The 24,812-nt window shown below is 43.0% G+C and overlaps 1 non-coding gene across 1 annotated transcript; it reads left to right on the forward strand.

The window, feature by feature from the left end:
• The first annotated feature begins 6,623 nt into the window (after positions 1-6,623).
• On the forward strand, positions 6,624-6,730 carry LOC140482531 (U6 spliceosomal RNA). The gene has a single exon (XR_011961736.1). It is a non-coding gene; the product is annotated as a U6 spliceosomal RNA (small nuclear RNA).
• The last annotated feature ends 18,082 nt before the right edge of the window (positions 6,731-24,812 follow it).

Raw genomic sequence — 24,812 nt, forward strand, 5'->3', positions numbered from 1 at the left:
TCCAAATGGGGCCTAACCAAAGTCCTGTACAGCTGCAACATCACTTCACGACTCTTGAATCCAATCCCTCTGCTAATGAACGGTAATACACCATAGGCCTTCTTACAAACTCTATCCACCTGAGTGGCAACTTTCAAAGATCTATGTACATAGACCCCAAGATCCCTCTGTTCCTCCACCTGACTAAGAACCCTACCATTAACCCTGTATTCTGCATTCTTATTTGTTCTTCCAAAATGGACAACCTCACACTTGGCAGGGTTGAACTCCATCTGCCACTCCTCAGCCCAGCTCTGCATCATATCTAAGTCCCTTTGCAAACGACAAATGCCCTCCTCACTGTCCACAACTCCACCTATCTTCGTATCATCTGCAAATTTACTGACCCACCCTTCGACTCCCTCATCCAAGTCATTAATAAAAATTACAAACAGCAGAGGACCCAGAACTGATCCCTGCGGAACTCCACTTGTAACTGGGCTCCAGGCTGAATATTTCCCATCTACCACCACTCTCTGACTTCGACTCTGACATAGTGCTCTGTCTATGCCATGATGTTTAGATTGATTCTAATCTAAAAGGTGTGACTTTTAACCAAGTTTGGAATAGCATCCATTTTCAGACTTGATGCGTACAAAGATCTATCTGCGAGCAAATAGTTTCATCCAATGAGTACAGCAGAAACATCCTGAAGCATTCACTGCTTCATAAAAATCAAAACAAAGAAAATAAGAGCAGTAGGAGTTGGTCCTTTGAGCCTGATCCACCACTGATGAGGATCATACCTGATCAGTGTGATGCTGGAAAAACACAGCAGGCCAGGCAGCATCCGAGGAGCAGGAGAATCGACGTTTTGGGCATAAGCCCTTCTTCAGGAATGAGGTTGGTGTGCCAAGCGGGCTGAGATAAAAGGTAGGGGGGAGGGGATTTGGGGGAGGGGCGCTGGGAATACGATAGGTGGAAGGAGGTGAGGGTGAGGGTGATAGGCCGGAGAGGGGGTGGGGGCTGAGAGATCGGGAAGAAGATTGCAGGTCAAGAGGGCAGCTCTGAATCCGGGGGTTGGGACTGAGAAAAGGTGGGGGGAGGGGAAATGAGGAAGCTGGAGAAATCTACATACATCCCGTGTGGTTGTAGGGTTCCTAGGTGGAAGATGAGGTGCTCTTCCTCCAGGCGTCGTGTGGTCAGGGTCTGGCGATGGGGAGGAGGCCAAGGACCTGCATGTTCTTGGTGAAGTGGGAAGGGGAGTTAAAGTGTTCAGCTATGGGACGGTTGGGTTGGTTGGTGCGGGTGTCCCAGAGGTGTTCCCTGAAACGTTCTGCAAGTAGGCGGCCTGTCTCCCCCAAATCCCCTCCCCCCTACTTTTTATCTCAGCCTGCCTCCCCCAAATCTCCTCCCCCTACCTTTTATCTCAGCCCGCCTCCCCCAAATCCCCTCCCCCCTACCTTTTATCTCACCCCGCCTGGCACACCAGCGTCATTCTTGAAGAAGGGCTTGTGCCCGAAATGTCACATCGATTCTCCTGCTCCTCGGATGCTGCCTGGCCTGCTGTGTTTTTCCAGCATCACATTTTTCAACTCTGGTCTCCATCATCTGCAGTCCTCACTTTCTCCTCATACCCAATCATCAAACTCAGTACTCTGTTCTTCCCATGCACTTTGATCTATTTATCCCTAAGAACTATATACAACTCCTTTTTAAAAACATTCAATGTTTTGGCCTCAACCGCTTTCTGTGGCAGAGAATTCCAAAGGCTCCCCACTCCCTAGGTGAAGAAATTTCTCTTCATCTTAGTCCGAATTGATATCCTCCTATCCTTTAACTATGATCCCTGCTCTGGATTCCCAGTCACTGGGAACATCTTTCTTGCAATTATTCTGTCAAGTCCTGCTAGAATTGTACAGGTTTCTAAGAGATCCTCCTCATTCTTTTAAACTCCAGTGAATGTAGTCCTCACCGATTCAGTCTCTCATCATCCCAGGATTCAGTCTAGTAAACCTTCACTGCACTCCCTCCATAGCCTGAATATCTTTCCTGAAATAAGGAGAACAATATTACACATAGTATTCCATGTGTGGTCTCCCCAAGGCCATGTAGAATTCCCAGCTCCTTTACTCAACTTCTCTCATTATGAAGGTCAACATGCCATTTGCCTCCTTCATTGTCTGTTATACCTGAAGGCTTCCTTTCATCAACAGGTGCACAAACACACCCAGATCGCATTGGACCTTCCTTTTCCCAATCTAACACCATTCAGATAACAATCTACATTCCAGTTTTTGCTATCAAAATAGACACCTTCATTTTGTCTACATTATAGTTCAACTGTCATGCATTTGCTCATGTGCTCAACTTATCCAAATCACATTGATGCATCTCTGCATCCTTTTCACTTTTCCCCCTTCCACCCAGCTTTGTGGCATCTGCAAATTTTTAGATATTGCATTTAGTTCCCTCACTAAACTAACAAGGAATATAAAAACTGACAATAAGATTTTCTTTTAAAAAAAGAAAAGTAAGAGATGTCCCATGAACATAGGCCCCTTAGAAATTGAATCTGGGAAGATAATTATAGGAAATAAGGAAAAGGCAGAGGAATTGTACAGTTCTGCACCAGTCTTTATGGTAGAAGATACTTCAAACATCCCATTAATGCAAAAGAATTAATACTTTCATCATCACTAAAGAAATAGTATTAGATAAACTAATGGGGTTAAAGGCCCTGAGGTGGCTATAGAGATAGTGGATGCACTTATTGTAATTTCCTAAAAATACTTGGATTTTTGAGAAGTACCGAAGCCATGATTCACTCGAAACTATGGAAAAATCATAATAATAATTAGCCCTTAGCAACAGTCTCTTGGGACCTGAATAGGTTGCAGGAGATCAAACAGTTTCCTTCACTTGCAAGTCCGTACAGTCTGCTGCTCTTTATCTCTTTGACATTTCCTTATACGCTGCCTATTTCTATAACACTGTTCTACTGATTTCTAACTTTTATTTAGAACTACTATCTTGGGTTATACATATAATTTCTCACTTATTTAGATCATATAGGTCCAGTCATTTTACTAACATTACTAACTGCCAAAGGGGGGATATGGGTCGGGTACTGGCAGGTGGGACTAGATTGGGTTGGGATATCTGGTCGGCATGGACGGGCTAGACCAAAGGATCTGTTTCCATGCTGTACATCTCTATGACTCTATGACTCTATAACTTACAGAGAGCTATTGCTAGGTTAACTAAGTGGGCAAAGAGTCGGCAACTGGGGTATAATGTGGGAAAATATGAAGTTGTTCATTTTGAAAGGGAGGGTAAAAGACAGAATATTATTTAAATGGAAAAAAAATGCAGAAATCTGCAACACAATGGCACTTGAGGATACTTGTGCATGAAACACAGAGAGTTGTGGGTCTTTGGAACTTATTTTCACAGAGAGCTGTGGGTACAGCATCCTTGTATATATTTAAGGCAGTGGGATCATGTTCAATAATGACTGAGATTTGTGAATGGCAAAAATAGTGTCTTTATTAGCATCTATTGTAGTACAGTTCGAGGCAGTGATGGAATCTGAAGTAGCCTCTTTTATACATAGTTTTTACACACATTAAAATTTTAGTACTATGGTGTCACATAGTTATATCTATTGTACACAAGTTTGCGTGACATCTGTCCTAGGGAAACAGGATATGGTTAAAGCACTTGTTAAATGCTGGCTGTTACATCTGATGGGATTAGAATGTCTGTCTGGTCTGAGCCTGTATAATTAAGAATTGTTAGTCCTTTTGTCTTTAAAGTGAGTAATGTTAGTAAAATTACTAGACCTATATGATCTAAATAAGTGAGAAATTATATGTATAGCACAAGATGGTAGTTCTAAATAAAAGTTAGAAATCAGTAGAACAGTATTATAGAAATAGGTAGCATATAAGGAAATGTCAAAGAGATAAAGAGCAGCAGACTGTACGGACTTGCAAGTGGAGGAAACTGTTTGATCTCCTGCAACCTATTCAGGTCCCAAGAGACTGTTGCTAAGGGCTAATTAATATTATGACTTTTCCATGGTTTTGAGTGAATCATGGCTTCCAAAGGAGATTAGAGATAGTATCTGATCCGAGGAAGAAGCATACAGATTGGCCAAAAAATATAATAGGTCTTAGAATTGGGAGCAGTTTAGAATTCAGCAAAGAAGGACTAAGAGTTAAGAAGGGGAAAATAGAGTAGGGAAGTAAGCTTGCGGGGAACATAAAGACTAACATTAAGAGTTTCTATAGGTATGTGAAAAGAAGAAGATTGTAGAAGCCAAATGTAGGTCCCTTACAGACAGAAACAGGGGAATGTATAATAGGGGACAAAGAAATGGCTGAGCAACTGAATACTAACAATGGTTCGATCTTTACAAAAGAGGACACAAATCAGATATCAGAAATGTTGGAGAATGCAAGATTTAGTGAGAGGGTAGAAGTGAGGGCGATCAATATTAGTAGAAAAATGGTGCTGGGAAAATTGAAGCCATTAAAGGTGGATAAATCCTCAGGCCTGATAATCTACATCCCAGAGTTCTTAAGGAAATGGCTCGAGAAATAATGGATACATTCGTGGTCATCTTTCAGGATTCTATATACTCTGGAACAGTCCTTGTAGATTGGAGGGTAGCTACTATTGCTTCAATATTCAAAAAGGGAGATGAAGAGAAAACAGGGAATTATAGACCAGTAGACCTTATATCCGTAGCGGGGAAAATTCTCAACTCCATTATCAAGAACTTTATAGCATAGCATTTAGAAAGCAGTGGCAAAATCAGACAGAGTCAGCATAGATTTATGAAAGGGGAATCAAGCTTGACAAATTGGCTGGAATTCTATGAAGATATAATTAGTAGAGTTGACTGGGGGAGCCAGTCGATGTGGTATATTTGGACTTTCAGAAACAGTTTGACAAAGTCCCGCATAAAAGATTATTGTATAAGATTAAAGATCATGGGATTAGGGGATGTGTAAAGAAATGGATAGAAACAAGTTGGCAGAGAGGGAACAAAGAAGAGGAACTAATGGGTCCTTTTCAAATTGGCAGGCAGTAACTAGTGGGGTGCCACAGAGATTGGTGCTGGAACCCCAGCTGTTCACAATATATATTAATGATTTAGATGTGGGAACAAAATGTAACATCTCTCAGTTTGCAGATGATACCGAGTTGGGTGGGAGAGTGAACTGTGGCGAGGATGCAGAGATCCTTCAGCATGATCTGGACAGGTTGGGTGATGGGCAAATCAGTGGCAGATGAAGTATAAATTGGATAAATGTGAGGTTATTCCCTGTGGGAGCAAAAGCAAGAAGACAGATTATTACCTGAATGGCTGTAACTTGGAAGAGAGGAGTAAGCAGCAAGACTTGGGTGTCCTTGTGCACCAATCACTGAAGGGAAGCATGCAGGTGCAGCGAGTGGTAAAGAAGGCAAAAGATATGTTGGCCTTCATTGCAAGAGGTTTCAAGTACACGAACAGAGATGTGCTGATGTAGGTATACAGGACCTTGGTGAGGCCACACCTAGAATCTTGTATGCAGCTTTGGTCTCCTTTTCTGAGAAAGGATGCTCTTGCTCTTGAGGCAGTACAGCGAAGGCTTATCAGGCTGATTTTGGAGTCAGCAAGACTGACATATGAATGAAATGGAAATGCAGTATGGTAAACATGGAGTGTTTCTGAGTGAGTTAGTAAAGCATTATGAATGAATGAATGAATGGAAACACGCTATTGTAAATGTGGAGCGCTTGCGAGTTAGTAAAAACAATTATAATACAACATCTCATATGGCTGACATAGGTAGGTTATTGATCAGTGAGGGAATCAAGGGTTATGGAGAAAATGAGGGAAAATGGATGTGACGAATGATTCAATAAGATCCGCCATGATCTTATTGAAAGGTGGAGGAGACTAGAGGGGTTTACTCCTTTCCCTACTTTGTATAGTCTCATGATTTTATTACAGAGGTTATCACAGCTGTTGAATTCTAACTTGATGAAGGTGACTAATTTTAATTTTAAAAAAAATCTTCAAACAAGCCTTGCCTACAGCATGGAGTGGCACAGTGATTAACACTGCTGCATCACAGTGCCAGGAAACTGGATTTGATTCCACCCTTGTGCAATTGTATGTGTGGAGTTTGCACATTCTCACCCTGTGTATTTCTATCAGGTGTTCTGGTTTCCTCTCACATTCCAAAGATGTGCAAATGATAAGTGGATTGGCCATGCTAAATTGTCCATGGTGTTTAAGGATGTATAGGTTAGGTGCACAAAGTTAAAAATCACACAACACAACAGGGAAGTATAGTTTAGGTGCATTAGCCATGGGAAATGCAGAATTGCAGGGATAGGCTAAGAGGATGGACCTGAGTAGGATGCTCTTCCGTGGGTTTGTATGGACTTGTTGGGATGAATGGCCTTGTTTCACACTTTAGGGATTCTAAGCAACATTATAGATTAATCTTCATACATATATAAAAATTAAAAATAATTAAAATTTAGGTATTTTAGCTAACTTTTTCTTATTCATTCGTTGTGAGAGTGGCTAACAAGGCCAGTGTGTGTTGCCAATCTCTAATTGCCCTGACAATGAGTGACTTGTGCTCATTTTGGCAGCACATATACCAAAATTGGAGTGATATGGAGAAGATTAGCATGACTTCTGTGCAAGGATGAAACACAACTTCATGAAGCGTTCCATATTTTAACCAAAATAATTTATTTGGGAGAGTGTTAGACTGAAGATTTAAAGGTCCTTAGTTCCAGCCCTGGTTTCGGCAAAAAATGCAGTTCCTTTCCGTTTCAACATTGGTTTTTTCAATCCTTTTGTACATGATCTGCAATGACAGGGCCGCAACCACATTAGTTGGAAAACCGAGCCTTTTTCACAAAAATGATTGGTTTTTGGTAGTGTGGCTGAGCAGTCTAAGGTGCTGGATTAAGGCTTCAGTTTCTCTGAAGAAGGGGACCCTCTTGTGGCACAGCGGCAATGTCCCTTACCCTGGATGAAGGAGGCACAAGTTCACATCCTATCTGCTCTAGAGGTGTGTCATATCATCGCTGAACAGCTTGATAAGGAAAATCGATTTTTTTTTAAATGAGTGACTTACTCAGCCATTTCAGACAATATTTAAGAGTCACCACATTGTTGTGACTCTAGAGTCACATATAGGCCAGTCCAGGTAAGGATATCAATTTTTTTCTCCAAAGGAACATTAGTGAACCAGATGTGTTTTTTACAGTCATTAATGACAGCACCTGGAGTATTGTGTATGTGTTTGGTCCCTCTATTTAAAAAAAGCATATACTAGTATTGGAGACAGCACAAAAGAGATTCACTAAACTGACTCCTGGAATGAAGGGGATGACCTACCAAGAACATCGATAAAGGTAGACTTTTATTCATTAGAGTTTAGAAAAATGAAAGGGTGATCTTGTTGAAACTTATAAGATTTTACGGGGGCTTGACAGGGTAGATTTTAAGAAGATGTTACCAATTATAGGGTATCTCAAACTTGGGCATATCATAGAAACTCTGCGCGTGGAAACAGGCCATTTGGCCCAACAAGTCCACACCGACCCACCAAAGGCTATCTGACCCAGACCCACTCCCCTACCCCTATTACTGTACATTTCCCCTGACTAATGCACCTAGCCTACATATCCCTGAACACCATGGACAAATTAGCACAGCCAATTCAACAAACCTGCACATCTTTAGACTGTGGAAGGAAACTGGAGCACTTGGAGGAAACCCACGCAGACATGGCGAGAATGTTCAAACTTCACACAGACAGTCACCCAAGGCTGGAATTGGAGCCAGGCCCCTGGTGGTGTGAGGCAGCAGTGCTAACCACTGAGCCACCAGTTACTCATTTAAAATGGAGATGCAGAAGAATTTTCTTCCCCAGAATTTCTCTCGTAATCCTCCCCCAAGAGAACTGTAGAGCTTACAGGGGAGGCAATGGCCTAGGGTATTATTGCTGGACTGTTAATCCAGAAACACAGGGAATGTTCTGAGGACCCAGGTTTGAATTCTGCCATGGTAGATGGTGGAATTTGAATTCAACAAAAAATATCTGCAATTAAGGGTCTAATGATGACCACAAATCCATTGTCAATTGTTGGAAAATCCCATCTGGTTCACTAATGTCCTTGAGGGAAGAAAACTGCCATCCTTACCTGGTCTAGCCGACATGTGACTTCAGATCCACAACAATGTGTTTGACTCTTAACTCCCATCTGGGCGATTAGGGATGGGTAATAAATACTGGCCTAGCCAGCAACATCCTCATCCCATGAATGAATTTTTTAAAAATCACTGAAAGTGATTTTTTTTCTTCATTCAAAGGATATTGGTGTCATTAGCTAGGACAGCATTTATTGTCCATCCCTAGTTGCTCATAGGGCAGTTGAGTCAACAATATTGCTGTGGGTCTGGAGTCACATGGTGGCCAGATCATGTAAGGATGGCATTTTCCTTCCCTAAAGGACATTAGTGAACTAGATGTTTTTTTTCCAACAATTGACAATGGATTCATGGTCATCATTAGACTCCTAGTTCCAGATTTTTTTTATTGACTTCAAATTCCACCATCTGCCACGGCTGAATTTGAAACTGGATTCTCAGAACATAACTTGTGTCTGTAGATTAACAGTTCAGCAATAATACCACTAGACCATCACCCCCCAGTGAGGAGGTAAATTGATTTTTTTAAATATTGATGAGTTGAGGGCAATGAGGAGCTAGTATGAAAGTGGAGTTGAGGCCAAGGACAGATCAATCAGGACCTTATGGAATGGCATTGTAGACTTGAGAGTCTGCAAGGTCTACTCCTGCTTCTACTTCTTAAATGATAATGTTATTATGGCAGCATTCTACTTCCTCAATTCTGGTGAATTGCCAATATTGCTGCAGTCACCAGTTACACCCCTACTTGAAATGCTCTGACATTATGTTTCCCTGGTCTCTTTGTTATGACAACAGGTGACCAGGCAGCACTACTCATTGATCCTTACCCAATGGCATTTTTGATCCATTATTGATACCTGAGTTTCATAGCTAAAGGGATATACATATCAGGATGGTGTGTCACTTCAGGAGAACTTGAGGTGAAGGTGTTCCCAAATGCCTGCTGCATGTACATGCAGATGTAATAAATTCAAAACTAGAGATCCTTGATTCTGTTGCCAACACATTTTTATAGTGTCCTGTAGATGAAAAGTCATCTGTAATAACTGGCTCACATAGAATTCACATATAACACTAACGATGCCTCTTTTGTTTTCCAAATTCAAATTAAGCTGCAGTTAATTATTCAGCTTTGAAGAATTATACAAACACACATGCTGAGCTATAGCTGAGAAATCATTAAATTCATCTGCTGTCCTGATGTAGATATTTACTCTTTGTTTTTAGCTGCAATAGCAGTCGGGCATAAACATCTGCAGACTAGATGAAAGTCGATAAAATTCCTGTCACAATTTATAGTGGAATCTGTTGAATTCCCTGCTTCTTAAAAATAAGAAGCCATCAAAATATTTCTTTACATTTATAGTAGTGCTGAAATTTCCCATTATTTCTAACAGGCTTCTATGATGAGTCCATGGGAGACCAACAGGTTTTCTCCTCAAATACAAGCACCAGAGATTCCTGCAATATGCCAATAGGTTGCTTTTTCAAGGTGCTTGCTCATTAGATCCTCTTTAATTAATTGCACACAGTTGGACAGTGTCAGTACTGAAGAGAACAAAATAGCATTATTTCAGTTAGTAGCACTTGGATTGCATACCAAATAATTTTGTTATCAGTTTGCAATAAGCTACCAACACATCAGTAAGCTTCTGGAAATCCCATCACGGTCTTGATGTCTATCTTCAAACTGCTATAATCATCACAAACACTCGGGCAGCCATGGACCCCATCATTTTTTTGCTACCCACTGTGTCAAAGTCTGCTAACCTCCTAGCTAATTCACTACATTGACTAAGGGTTCAAAAAGGTGTCCACAATCATTTTATTGAAATCAGAATCAAAGATCTTGTTAGCAATGCCCACTTTCAAAAAAGGGCTGAATCTTACAGGGTTTTTTTTGGCTAAGTCCCAATAGCATTGAATTTTTTGGAAGGTTTTTGGCCACAAAGCTGAACAAGATTTCTTGCTGTATATCAGCAAATTCATTTAATTACTTATCCTGCCCCTATGGACATCCAACTGCAGCCCCATCTTCCCACGCATTAATCCCAGAACAGTTCATCACTCAGCAGATATCTGCTGAAAGATTGACTTTCCTTGAGGAACTGGCACCTTTAGAAGGCCACTGTGCACCCTCTCACCTGGGCACATGATTTATCGGTTCTTAGCTTCATCCCAACTAAAAATGGTCTCCAACTCACTGCCCTTGGTTCCCTAATCTCCACTTGACATCCACATCTTGCCGCTGTTCAGTAGTGGAACATCACATACAGGCAAGCATCAGATAATTCCAAACATGAGCTCTTATTTGCAGCAAGCAATATGAAACTCAGTTGAAACAAATAGAGTCTGCAGTTCACTGCCAAAATGTAAACCAATTGCTGTCATCATGATCAATGACTACAGTTCATGGTGTCTGCTGTAGCCAGCTTTCATCTACTGGAACTGAGTGTTACAGCGTTAAGGAATTTGTGAAGTATGTGCAAGAAAACTTTCTGATTCAAAATGTGGATGTACCCTACTCGAAAAAGTACAATACTTGAACTTCTGTTGGGAAATAAGGCAGGGCAGGTCACTGAGGAGTCAATGGGGGGATCTCTGTGATCGTAATTCTATTGTTTCAAGATAGTAATTGAAAAGGATACAACTGATCAAATAGTTAAAGTTCTAAACTGGAGTAAGGCCAATTTTGAAGATATTAGACAAGAACTTTCAAAAGTTAATTGGGGAAGGTTATTCACAGGTAAAATGGGAGGGCTTCCATAATGAGATAATGAGAGTTCAGAGACAGTATGTTCAGGTTAGTGTGAAAGACAAGACTGACAGGTGTATGGAATGCTGGATGATGAGAGAAATTGAGGCTCTGGTCAAGAAAAAGAAGAAAGCATAATTCAGCTATAGACAGCTGGGATCAAGTGAATCCCTAGATGCGTATAAGGCCTGTAACAGTGTACTTAAGAGGGAAACCAGAAAGGGACATGAGTTAGCTTTGGCAAATAGGGTTAAGGAGAATTCAAGGAGATTCTATAAGTACATTAGGGCAAAAGAGTAACAATGAAATGAACAAGGCCCCTTAAAGATTATCGCAGCCATCTATCTATGGAATCACAAGAGACGGGTGAGATACGAAACAAATATTTCATGTCAATATTTACTTTGAAGAAGGAAATGGAAGTTAGGGGACTTGGGGAAATAAATTGGGATGTCTTGGAAAGAGTTCACATCACAGGAGAGGAGATGCTGAAGGCCTTACAATGCATGATGGATCTGATCAGGTGTTTCTCAGAACTTTGTGTGAAGCTAGGGAAGAGAATGCTGGCCCCCTTACTGAGATATTTGTATCAACAGCCATGAATGAGGTGCTGGAAGACTGGAAGTTGGCTAATATGGTGCCATTATCCAAGATAAGTTGAAAGGAAAAGCTAGGGAACTATAGGCTGGTGAGCCTTACATCAGTGCTGGGTAAGTTGTTGGAAGGGATTCTAACAGACATGAGTTACATGCATTTGGAAAGGCAAGGACTGATTAGGGATTGTCAATGTGGCATTGTGTGTAGGAAATCATATTTCACTAACTCGATTGACTATTTTTGAAAAGGTAACAAAGAAAATTGATGAAGGCAGAGAGGTAGATGTTGTCCATATGGACTTCAACAAAGCATTTGACAAGGTTCTGTACAGCAGACTGGTTAGTAAGGTCAGATCACATGGGATCCGGGGGAGCTAGCCAATTGGATACAAAATTGGCTTGAACGAAGGAGATTGAGAGTGGTGGTAGAGAGTTGCTTTTAGAACTGAAGGCCTGTTACTAGTCGTGTGCCACAGGATCAGTGCTGGGTCCACTGCTTTTCATCATTTATATAAATGATTTGGATGTGACTGTAAAAGGTATGGCTAGTAAGTTTGGAGAGGACACCAAAATAGCTGGTGAAGAAGATTATCTCTGAGTACAATGGGTCCTTGATCAGATGGGCCAATGGGCTGATGAGTGGCAGATGGAGTTTAATTTAAATAAGTGTAGGGTGTTGCATTTTGGTAAGTCAAACCAGGGCAGCACGTATTATATAGTTGTATAATACAGCGCTTGTACAGTTAACTGATATTGATTTTATTGTCACATGTATTTTACAGTAAAAATACAATATTGTGAAAAGCTTTCATTTGTCGTCATGAAACAGCACTGTTTTTAATAATGTGTGAACAAGAATAAACAAGAAAGCTATAGCTTGAAGAGAATCAGTCCTGAGCCAGCTCTTCACCATCAACAATGCCTGTGCTGCCATCCCTCCGCAACTGCTTCGCCACCATCTACACCGGACACAACAAGCATCAAACTGTCTGATCTTCAGGCGCCATCTTTGCTACTGGGACTATACTCGCCTATGACCACTTCATCACCCCCTGTGATGAACCCACCAACATCAGAGTCACATCTCTTGCCACCGGCAAAGATAGGGCCCTGCGGAATGTTGCCAAAAAAACAGACCTGGGGTCCAGCTGCATAGTTCCTTGAAATTGGTAGTCATGGTGGTGAAGAACATTTTGCACAGTTGGTCAGAACATTGAGCAGAGGAGTTGGTGCATCATATTGTGGCTATGCAGATCATAGATGTGGCCACTTTTAGAAGACTGCATACAATTTGGTTTGCCCTTCTATTGGAAGGATTTTGTTAAACTGGAGAGGATATAGAAAAGATTTACAAGGATGTTGCTGGGACTGGAGGGTTTGAGTTACAGTGAGAGGCTGAACAGACCTCTTTTCTCGGGAGCATGGGAGGCTGAGGGGTGACCTTATAAGGGTTTCTAAAATCATGAAGAGCATGGATAGAGTGAATAGCCAAGGTTTTTTCCTAGTGCTGGGGAGTCCAAAACTGGAAGGCATAGGTTTAAGGTGAGAGAGAAAAGATTTAAAAAGGACCTGAGGAGTATCTTTTTCACATAGAGGGTGATGTATGTACAGAATAAGATGCCAGAGGAAATGGTGGAGACATGTACAATTACAATATTTAAATGGATGGGTATCTGAATGGGAAGGGTTTAGAGGGATAGGGGCCAAATGTTTGTCAGATTGAGATGTCTGGTCAGCACAGAAAAGTTGGATCAAAGTGTTTGTTTCTGTGCTGTTTGACTCTATACGTTGTGCCACATACTTTTCTAAAAATCAACCTCTAATACATTCTAGAAATTTATCATCAGCATTAATCCTTGCCCATCTGATCTGTCAATATACTAATTAAAGCTCCCATGAAAATTATGCCTTTCTTACCCACTTTTATTATTTTCTAATTTATACATTGTCCTAAAATGAGTAGTTGCTGGTCTTTGGGGCCTGTAGTTGATTTCTACCAGTGATTTATTTTCTTTGCTATCCCTTACTTCCACCCAAAATATTTCCACATCATGATCTATTCCACCTCTATTACTATTCATCGTAGCACTTATACCTTCCTGAATAAACAAAGCTACACCACCTTCTTCTCCTTTTTGCTTATTCTTCCAGAAGGTTAAATATCTTTGAATATTAAGTTCCCAGATTTAGCCTGATGAAGGGCTTTTGCCCGAAACGTCGATTTCGAAGCTCCTTGGATGCTGCCTGAACTGCTGTGCTCTTTCAGCACCACTAATCCAGAATCTGGTTTCCAGCATCTGCAGTCATTGTTTTTACCTTAGTTAAACTGCAGCCATGTCTCCAAAATAGTTGTCAAGTCATATTCTGTTTTTTTCCTATTTATGCCATTGATTCATCTATCTTGTAACAAACACTTTGTGCATTGAAGTAAATAGCTTTAACTTCTAACTTTTAATGTCAGAAGCACAGCAACTAATATGTGCAGAGCAAACCCTTATGCAATGTGTTCCTGAACAGATAACCTGTTTTGTGATATGCTTGTTACAACGTTGAGGATAACTTATTTAGTCATACAATACAGAAACAGAGCCTTCAGTCCACTTGTTCATGCCAGCTACATTTCCCAAACTAAACTAGTCCCGTTTGCTTGCATTTGTCCCATATATCTCTGAACCTTTCTTATTCATGTAGCTGTGCAAATGTCTTTTAAATGTTGTAACTGTATCTGCATCTACCACTTCATACGGTAGTTCATTATTTGTTTTTCTTCATACTTGTACTGTAGGTTCTATTACATCTACCCAAACAGGCAGATGAATTTTATGACTCTTCTGAAAGGAACCACTCATTCAGCACTGCACTGAGATGTTAGCCTTGAGTTTTGGACTGGAAGGCATGTCTTATGAAGGAAGATTGGGGGAGCTAGGGCTTTTCTCATTGGAGGGAAGAAAGATGAGAGGTGAATTGATAGAGATGTACAAGATGACAAGAGGCATAAATAGAGTGGGTGGCCAGAGACTTTTCCCCAGGGAGGAAATAGTTATCATGAGGCGGCATAATTTTAAGGTAATTGGAGAAAGGTTTAGGGGAGATGTCAGAGGTAAGGTCTTTAGACAGAGAGTGGTGGGTGCGTGGAATGCACTGTCAGCAGCGGTAGTAGAGTTAGATACAATAGGGACATGTAAGTGACTCTTGGACAGGCACATGAAAGATAGTACAATAAAGGGCATATGGGTTAGTCTGATCTCAGAGGAGGATAATAGGTTGGCACGATATTTAGGGCTGAATGGCCTGTACTGTGCTGTACTGTTCTATGTTCTATGTTCAATGGAATGGACTTTGAGCTTAAAGATTCAGAGTGCTACAAAGAGTGCTACAGTTTATGTGACAAAAAATGTAAGTACTTGTCGAGTTAAAAATTGCCATAATGGATGTTATAGAGGTTTCTACATTGAGAAGCTGACCCCCAACATAGGTTTTCTACTGGTTTACAACCATATACAGTATACCAAGCAGTAAAACATTCAGTATTCTAGTGGCTATCATAATGCTTTTATTCTTCATGAGTTCAATCTAGCAGCTGCATATGAGCCACTATAACAAACAATGGTTACTGGACAGCAAAGTGACTTCCTGGCACATGACTCTAAGTGAATCCCATGCACAGCATGTATATAATAAGTCACCTTCAGTCATGCAAAATGTCGAGTGCTGGCTACATGTAGATGTCTCAAAAAACTGCAAGGAGGACGGTATTCCATCGACAAGTCACCCTTTATTTACTTATGCACAGTACAGAAGAACGTCGATTATTCGGCATTTGACTATTATCCAAACAAGATCGCAAGGTCTTGATGCTTGATTAATGATGTTATTAGATTAGATTACTTACAGTGTGGAAACGGGCCTTTCAGCCCAACAAGTCCACACTGACCCTCCGAAGAGCAACCCAACCAGATCCATTCCCCTACATTTACCCCTTTACCTAACACTACAGGCAATTTACCATGGCCAATTCACCTAACCTGCAGATCTTTGGACAGTGGGAGGAAACCGGAGCACCCAAAGGAAACCCACACAGACACGGGGAGAATGTGCAAACTCCACACAGACAGTTGCCTGAGGCAGGAATTGAACTCGGGTCAATGGCGCTGTGAGGTAGCAGTGCTAACCACTGTGCCACCGTGCCACCCTCTGGCATTTGATTATCCAGAATTCTATTAACTGAATGAAATAATCCTCGCTGGTGTCCTTTGGATAATCGAGCTTCCTCTGTATACTGCTGTGGCCAGCCAGCTTGGAGTCAGTCTAATGAACTGGGGAAATTCTAAATCCCTGTTTATAGGGTTTTTTCTTTTTTTTCCATTTTTTTAAAGGCAGCAGTTTTCCTCGCAGGAGCACACTGGCTGTGTGATCCTTTTTTTGTTTTAGAGTCAGTCCCTGAACTGCAGAGACTCTAATTACCTGGTTATATTATTTTCTTTCCAACCCCCACACTACCGTCAAACAACGGTAGTGCTTATTTTTCCCAGCACACATGTCGTGTGTGTGTGCAGGTGTAGGACACAGTGAAGAACAACAAGTGCAGAAATCTTTATTCAATTCTCACCACCAGGAAGAAAAGAAACACCCGAGTGGCCAGTGACAGGCACAGCCCTCTTCATCAAAGGGCAATGCTGCGTGACCAAAAAAGTGAAAGGTAGGGCAGGATTTAATCAATATAGAGTCAGAGGAGGAAATAAAATACTCCACACCCTGTGGTGCCCACATTTCCCTGATCAGCTCAAGGGTGTTGGTGGACACCACATGCTTCTTCTCCAGGGACACCTGGGCTTGAATGTAGCCACGGATGAGGGGCAGGCAATCAGACATAACGATCCCCCCCATGGCCCCCTGCCTGGACCTGATAACTTGTTTATTTTTTTTTCTCTTTGCAGAAGCAGCAGTGGTGGTGGTTGCTGCTTGATCAGCTGAACACAGTTCGAATCAAAGGTAAAACAAACACAAAAGAAAAAAAACAATAAAGTAAACCAAAAAGAACAAATATCTTCCCTCCTCTAAAACACAGTGTGTATCAGCAGGAACACATTAACTGTGGTCCAGCCATTACATAGTCAGTGCCCTAAACTGAGGAGATTCTAAATCTCCTGGTTTTTTAAAAATTTTCTTTATATTTCCCCCACACTGCCACCTAACAGCAGTAGTGCTTATACTTTTCCCAGCACCCATGTTGTGTTTGTGTGCAGGTGTGAGACACAGTGAAAGACAACAGGTGTACAAATCTTTCTTCAACTCCCATCACCAGAAAGACAGGAAACACCTGAATGGCCCGTGACAAGCAAGTGCCCTTCTCTGAGGGCAGTGCGGCATGATCAAATAGTGAAGGGGAGGGCAGGGATCAAATCAAAATAGAGTTGGAGGGGATAATAATACACTCCACTCCCTGCGGTGCCCAACTTTCCTTAAAATCTCGAGGGTGTTGGTGGGCATCGCGTGCTCCTTCTCCAGGGACACCCGGGCTCTGACATACCCACAGAAGAGGGGCAGGCAATCAGTCATAATGACCCCCTCCACAGCCTGCTGCCTGGATCGGATTTCTTGTTTTTTCTTCTTTATTATTCCCCCAGCACCCATGTTGTGCATGTGCAGGTGTGAGACACAGTGAAAGACACAAGGTGCACAAATCTGTATTCAGTTTCCACCACCAGGAAGAAAGGAAACACCCGAGTGGCCAGTGACAAGCAGTGCCCTTCACATCAAAGGGTAATGCTGTGTGATCAAACACTGAAGGGGGAGGGCAGGGATTAAATCAAAACAGAGCTGGAGGGGGAAATAATGCACTCCACACCCTGTGGCACCCACCTCTCCCTGAACAACTCCAGGGTGTCAGTGGACACCGCGTGCTCCTTTTCCAGAGACACCCGGCCTCTGACATACCCCCGGAAGAGGGGCAGGCAATCAGCCAAAATGATCCCTCCATGGCCCGCTGCCTGGATCGGATTTCTTATGTTTTTTTTTTCTTTTATTCTTTTTTTTCTCTTTTTTTTCTTCCTTTATTGTTGTTTTTTTTTGTGAGACACAGTGAAAGACACAAGGTGTTCGAATCTTTATTCAATTTCCACCACCAGGAAGATAGGTAAACACCCGAATGGCCAGTGACAAGCAGTGCCCTTTACAAAGGGCAATGCTGTGTGATTAAACAGTGAAGGGGAGGGCAGGGATTAAATAAAAATAGAGTTAGCAGGGGAAATAATGCACTCCACTCCCTGCAGCACCCACCTCTCCCTGAACAATTCCAGGATGTTGGTGGCCACCGCATGCTCCTTCTTCAGAGACACCCGGTCTCTAACGTAACTGTGGAAGAGGGGCAGGCAATCAGCCATAATGACCCCCTCCACGGCCCGCTGCCTGGATCTGATTTCTTGATTTTTTTTTTCCTTTTTTTATCCTGTAACCAAGTCCCCTTGGACACTGATCCCCAGCTCCCTCAGAGTCAGCCCTCAGAGTGAAAAGAACTTTGGGCACTCCTGTTTTTTTGTTTTTGTCCTGTGTACAGACTGTCAGGAAAACCACCTGCACAGAATGGAGTAAGACTAACCCATCAAAAGTACTTGAAATATAGTATCCCAGTCAGCATTTGGGAAGTTGAAGTCCTCTATAACAACTACCCGGTCACTGTCAGTCCTATCGAGGTCGCCGTTGCTATCCTTTCATCTAAATTTCTGGAAATATTTGGTCAGCCAAGGCTTCTTGATTGATCCCAATAAAGGATCTCGTTGACTACTTGATTTCAATCACTACATTCCTCCCTCACTATGTCCAGAGATGCAGGACATAGGATGTCTCTTGTAGCTTTTCCTGTGACGTTTTCATTCCATGTCTGCTTTCTCTGATTCGGACTCTAGTACAGGCGACATGTACTGGACCGTTGCCCGTCTCTTGCGTCCGGAGGCTCTCAGGAGAGTTGCCTCCTCCTCTTCTTATGGTAATGGTGGCTTGCCTCCAGCTTCATAAAGGACAGCTTTGTTAAAAACCCAGCCCCCGCCAACTTTGTGTACAAATCCTCTATGCAAGGAATTGGGTATTTATCCAGCTGCAAGAAATAGTTTATCGTATGTTTTAAATCCCCACAAAGGCGAACACAGCCATTAGGCTCCATAGTCAGTATGATCTGTGCTGCTCATTCTGCAAACTTCACTGGCTTGATGATTCCTCTGCTTTCCAGCCTCCTGATTTTCACCTCTACTTTTGCCCACAAGGCAAATGGCACCAGGTGGGCTTTGCAAAATCATGGAATTACTTCCTGGTCAACATTTAAAGTGGGCAAAAGTGAGTACTATAGATGCTGGAGATTAGAGTCAAGGGTTTGGTGCTGGGAAAGCACAGCAGGTCAGGCAGAACCCAAGGAGCAGGAAAATCAATGTTTCAGGCAAAAGCCCTTCATCAGGAATGAGGCTGGGAGACTCTGGGGTGGAGAGATAAATGAGAGGAGGGGTGGGGCTCGAGAGAAGGTTGCTAAGAGTGCAATAGATGGATGAAGGTGGGGGTAAAGGCGATAGGTCAGAGGGGAGGGTGGTGCATATATGTGGGAAGGAAAATGGACAGGTGGGACAGGTCATGAGGACAGTTCTGAGCTGGAAATTTGGAACTGGGGTAAGGAGGGGGTCGGGGAAACAAGGAAGCTGGTGAAATCCACATTGATGCCATGGAGTTCGAGGGTCCCAAGGCGGAAGATAAGACGTTCTTCCTTCAGGCGCGGGTGGGAAGGGAGTGGCGATGGAGGAGGCCCAGGACCTGCATGTCCTCAGCAGAGTGGGAGGGGGAGTTAAAGTGTTCGGCCATGGGGCAGTGGGATTGGTTGGTGAGGGTGTCCCAGAGATGTTCTCTGAAGCACTCTGCGAGTAGGTGTCCTGTCTCCCCAATGTAGAGGAGACTGCATTGGGAGCAACGTATACAGTAAATGACATGGGTGGAATGCAGGTGAAACTTTGATGGATGTGGAAGGCTCCTTTGGGGCCCTGGACGGAGGTGAGAGGTGGTGTGGACCGGGTTTTGCAATTCTTGCGGTGGCAGGTGAAGGTGCCAGGAGGGGAGGGTGGGTTGTTGGGGGGCGTGGACCTAACGAGGTAGTCGCAGAGGGAACATTCTTTATGAAAAGTGGATGGGGTGGGAAGGGAAATACATTTCTGGTGGTGGGGTTCATTTGTTCTTCTTGCACCTCTGCTCTTGAACCCTACCCCTCCATCCACAACAAGGACAGAACCCTCTGGTCCTCACCTTCCACCCCATCAACCTCCTTATATATCGCATCATCCTCCATCATTTCTACCACCTACAAACTCTTGGGTATTTCAGAAGAACTTCACTGAGGCAGCCATTTTTCTAATTGAAAAATGTTGAGCCAATCCAGGTGAATCTTTCTCAACCAATTATGGCCCAATAGACTTGGGCCTGAGCCATCACTGGTAACTGCACCAACTGCTTCTCACAGAAGGACCACAATCAAAGTCATACTTTTAATCTGCAATGGTTCCCCAGCATACATTCTCAATCTGGTTGAAGTCTTGTGTAAACCTAAGGGTTGGAGTCTTGAATGAATCTTGTTAAAGATAGATTATGCAACCACGGTTACAGCTGAGTTGGTATTGACTCTATGAGAACTGGGTGACTATTTAACCAAACATCAATTTTAATCGGTTCCAATTTGGATGCCTCTAAGCAACTTAATTGTTCCAGCCAACATGTAGGGGAACATGCCAGGGTGTGCACTCACCTGGGTACCAGCCTATGAGTTTTTTTTAACTCAAGTCAGACCTTGTAGGACTCCTTTGCTGTCATGTGCTCGCATATCAGCAGCAACCGCTGGCCCAGATCCTGAAGAACTTTTTAGTCACTTGATTGATGCTCGGTGTTGTTGTGGGGTTCTGCTGTGAGATGGCCTAGTGTGTCTCTCCTCAGGATATGCTCTGAGTACAATTACCTATACACAAGTGGTGCTCCCCAAGCTCAGTCAGACAGGTGAGAGTAATAACTTCCATTGGTATGACCTGTAGCTTCCATGCTCCACTTGCAGCATTTTCTAATGACAAAGCCAGTTGGAGTGCCTGTCTGAAGTCCAGTTGAGCTTCAGCTTGTTGGTGCTTCTGCATGGTTACATTATTAATCCCATATACCAAATTATCTGTCAGCATCTGTGTTAATCCAAAATTATACGCCTCTATCAGTCATCTTAACCTCTTCCAAAATCCCAGTGCAGATTCCCCCAATTCTCGAACAGCAGAATCAAACCAACAGAGTCTCAGAATTACAAGAGGTTTGGGGCCGTAATATTCCTTATCCAAATCTGTCAACTCTTGGAAGGTACCTGGTACCTCTGGGAAAGTTAAGCCCCATATAACTGTAAACACTGTGCATCCACAAGCAATCAGAATGATTCTTCATTGCTTTTCATCTGCCCCAATGTCATTTGCCTGGAAAAAATATTGTGTTCCTTCCACATACTGGGTCCAGTCTTCAACGTTAGGATCGAATGAGTCAAGTTTCCCAAATAAAGACATGATGCCAGAAATGCTTACCCTGACTCCAAGACGACTGTTACAAGTGAATGCTCTTCAGACACAGACTGTTTTCTCCCATTGCCACTGAAATCAACGTACAGAGGCCGGTATCCCAACACCAAGTCACCCTTTGTTTACTTGTGCACAGTACACTGGCTGTGACCAGCCAGGCCCATGTCAGTCGCCTGAACTGAGGAGATTCTAAGTTACCTGTTTATTTATTTTTTTCTTTCCTTTTAAATTTTTTAAAATTTCCCCCATACTACCACCTGACAGTGGTAGAGCTTATTATTTCCCCAGCACCCACATCCTGTGTGTACAGGTGTTGGACACAGTGAAAAACAAGTGCGTAAATCTTTATTTATATTCCACACCAGGAAGAAAGGAAACATTCGAGTGGCCAGTGAAAAGCAGTGCCCTTCTCAGAGGGCAATGCTGCGTGATTAAGTTACCCGTTTATATATATTTTTTACTTTTGTTCTTAACCAGTTCGAGCAATTTATGTTTCGGAAGTTCATTGTACTTTTCCCTTTCATTACCCCTTTTGGTCATTGGCAAAGCCCAATTATGCCATTTATATATGTTGAGAATGCCTCTCGCTTCTTTGGATTGATCATTGTCTGAATTGCACAGGAATCCCACTGTCCTTCTAGGTAAATGGAAGTTTCCCTTGGAAAATGAAATAACTGCACAGAGGCCAGCACCCTATCACCGAGTCCCCCTTTATTTGCTTGTGCATATTACACTGCCTGTGGCCAGCTAGCTCAGAGTCAGTCATGTGAACTGAGGAGATCTAATATCCTTTTTTTAAAAAACCCCACACTACCGCTTCTGCAGTAGTGCTTATTTTTCCCCAGCACCCAAGTTGTGAGTGTGCAGGTGTGAGCCACAGTGAAAGACAACATGTGTACAAATCTTTATTCAATTCCCACCACCAGGAAGACAGGAAACACCTGAGTGGCCAGTGACGAGCAGTGCCCTTCTCAGAGGGCAATGCTGCGTGATCAAGTCACCTGGTTTTTTTTCTTTTTTCACACTGATCCAATTCTCCAGATAGGCAAAACACCCGAGTGGCCTGTGACAAGCACTGCCCTTCATATCAAAGGGCAATGCTGTGTGAAATTTCCAGTTTTGTGTGTGTGTGTGTGTGTGTGTGTACAGGTGAAGTCACCTGTTTATTCTTTTTTTTTCTGCCCTTAATTCCCTGTTTATATTTTTTTTTCAAGTGGCCAGTCACAAAGTCACCTGTTTATATTGGTCAGCCTGGGCTTCCTGATTGACTCAAGTTAACAACTTCAATTAAGGATCTCTTAATCAACAAGGCCCACCTGGTTCCAATCACTAAAATATGATTTACATTAGAAGCAGCATAAAGTCATCGAGACATGGAATCATACAGCATAGCAACAGGCTCTTCAGCTCACCACGTCTATGTCAACCGTCAGATACCAAACTACACAAATCCCATTTATCTGAACTTGGACCACAGCCTACTAGACCTTGGTATTTTAACTACTAATCCAGATGTTTCTTAAATGTTGCAGGAGTACTTGCCTCCACCACCCTCTCAGGCAGCATATTCCATATGTCCATCATCCTCTGGGTGAAAAAAGATTTCCTTCACACCATCTCCAAGCCATTTATTTCTCAGCTTAAATTTATGGTCTCTGGTCTTAAACATGTCTGCCATGAGGAAAGATTTACTCTACCTATGTCTCTCATATTTTGGCATACCTCAATCAGATCTTCCTCAGCCTCCTCTGCTTCAAGGAAAACAAATGCAGTCTATCTAATCTCTCCTCATAACTGAGACTTTTCGTCCCAGACAACATTGTCATGAATCTGCTTTACATCTTATTCAGTGCAATCACACCTTTCTGACAATATGGCGACCCGAACTGCACGCAGTATTCCATCTGTGGCCTAATCAATGTTTTATAAAGTGTCACAAGACAATTCCTATTTTGACGACCTGCCTAATGAAGGCAAACATCCTGCATTGCTTCTTCATCACCCTGGATTAGTGGTGCTGGAAGAGCACAGCAGTTCAGGCAGCATCCAATGAGCAGCAAAATCGACGATTCGGGCAAAAGCCCTTCATCAGGAATAATGAAGGGCTTTTGCCCGAAACGTCGATTTTGCTGCTCGTTGGATGCTGCCTGAACTGCTGTGCTCTTCCAGCACCACTAATCCAGTATTTGCTTTCCAGCATCTGCAGTCATTGTTTTTACCTTCTTCATCACCCTGTCTATCCATTTCTAACACCATCAAGGATAAATGGACTTGTACACCAAGGTCCTTTTGTTCTTCAATACTGCCTAGAACCTACCATTCATATTCTTCCCTTATTTGACCTCCCAAAATGCTTCACTTTGCAGCTTATGAAGTTTACAGATCAAGTTAATACATGAGGTTTATTCATGTATCACAATCAATGTGCACATTCTTGGGTCTCCCATAAGTTTGTAGCCATAAGTGACAGATGATTCTGGGGAGACAATAGTATAATGGCAATGTCACTAGCTTGTAATGCAGAAGTCCAGCCTAATGTTCTTGGGATACAGATTCAAAATCCACCATAGCAGCTGGTTAAATTTAAATTCAATTAATAACATTTGTAATTGAAAGCTGATCTCAGTATTGGTGATCATGAATCTATCACTGATTCTTGTAAGAATTCATCTGGTTCATTCATGTTTTTATGGAATGGAAATCTGCCATCTTTACCTAACTTGGCCTAGTCTACATGTGACACCAGAGCCACAGCAGTGTTGGCAAATTTCAAGTGCCAGGAGAAAGTGAGGACTGCAGATGCTGCAGACCAGAGTTAAAAAATGTGATGCTGGAAAAACACAGCAGGCCAGGCAGCATCCGAGGAGCAGGAGAATCAACGTTTTGGGCATAAGCCCTTCTTCAGGAATGAGGCTGGTGTGCCAGGCGGGCTGAGATAAAAGGTAGGGGGGAGGGGCGCTGGGAATACAACAGGTGGAGGGAGGTGAGGGTGAGGGTGATAGGCCGGAGAGGGGGTCGGGGCGGAGAGGTCGGGAAGAAGATTGCAGGTCAAGAGGGCAGTGCTGAATCCAGGGGTTGGGACTGAGATAAGGTGAGGGGAGGGGAAATGAGGAAGCTGGAGAAGTCTACATTCATCCCGTGTGGTTGGAGGGTTCCTAGGCGGAAGATGAGGTGCTCTTCCTCCAGGCGTCGTGTGGTCAGGGTCTGGCGATGGGGAGGAGGCCAAGGACCTGCATGTCCTTGGCGGAGTGGAAGGGGGAGTTAAAGTGTTCAGCCACGGGATGGTTGGGTTGGTTGGTGCGGTGTCCCAGAGGTGTTCCCTGAAATGTTCTGCAAGTAGGCAGCCTGTCTCCCCAATGTAGAGGAGACCACATCGGGTGCAGCGGATGCAGTAAATGATGTGTGTGGAGGTGCAGGTGAATTTGCGACGGATATGGAAGGATCTATTGGGGCCTTGGAGGGAGGTGAGGGGGGAGGTGTGGCTGCAAGTTTTGCACTTCTTGCGGTTGCAAGGAAGGTGCTGGGAGTGGAGGTTGGGTTGGTGGGGGGTGTGGACCTGATGAGGGAGTCGCAGAGGGAGTGGTCTCTCCGGAACGCTGATAGGGGTGGGGAGGGGGCTATATCCCTGGTGGTGGGGTCTGTTTGGAGGTGGCGGATACATCATTTCATCCTCCGTC

Source organism: Chiloscyllium punctatum, chromosome 10 (assembly GCF_047496795.1).
Source record: "Chiloscyllium punctatum isolate Juve2018m chromosome 10, sChiPun1.3, whole genome shotgun sequence".
Classification (NCBI taxonomy): Eukaryota; Metazoa; Chordata; class Chondrichthyes; order Orectolobiformes; family Hemiscylliidae; genus Chiloscyllium; species Chiloscyllium punctatum.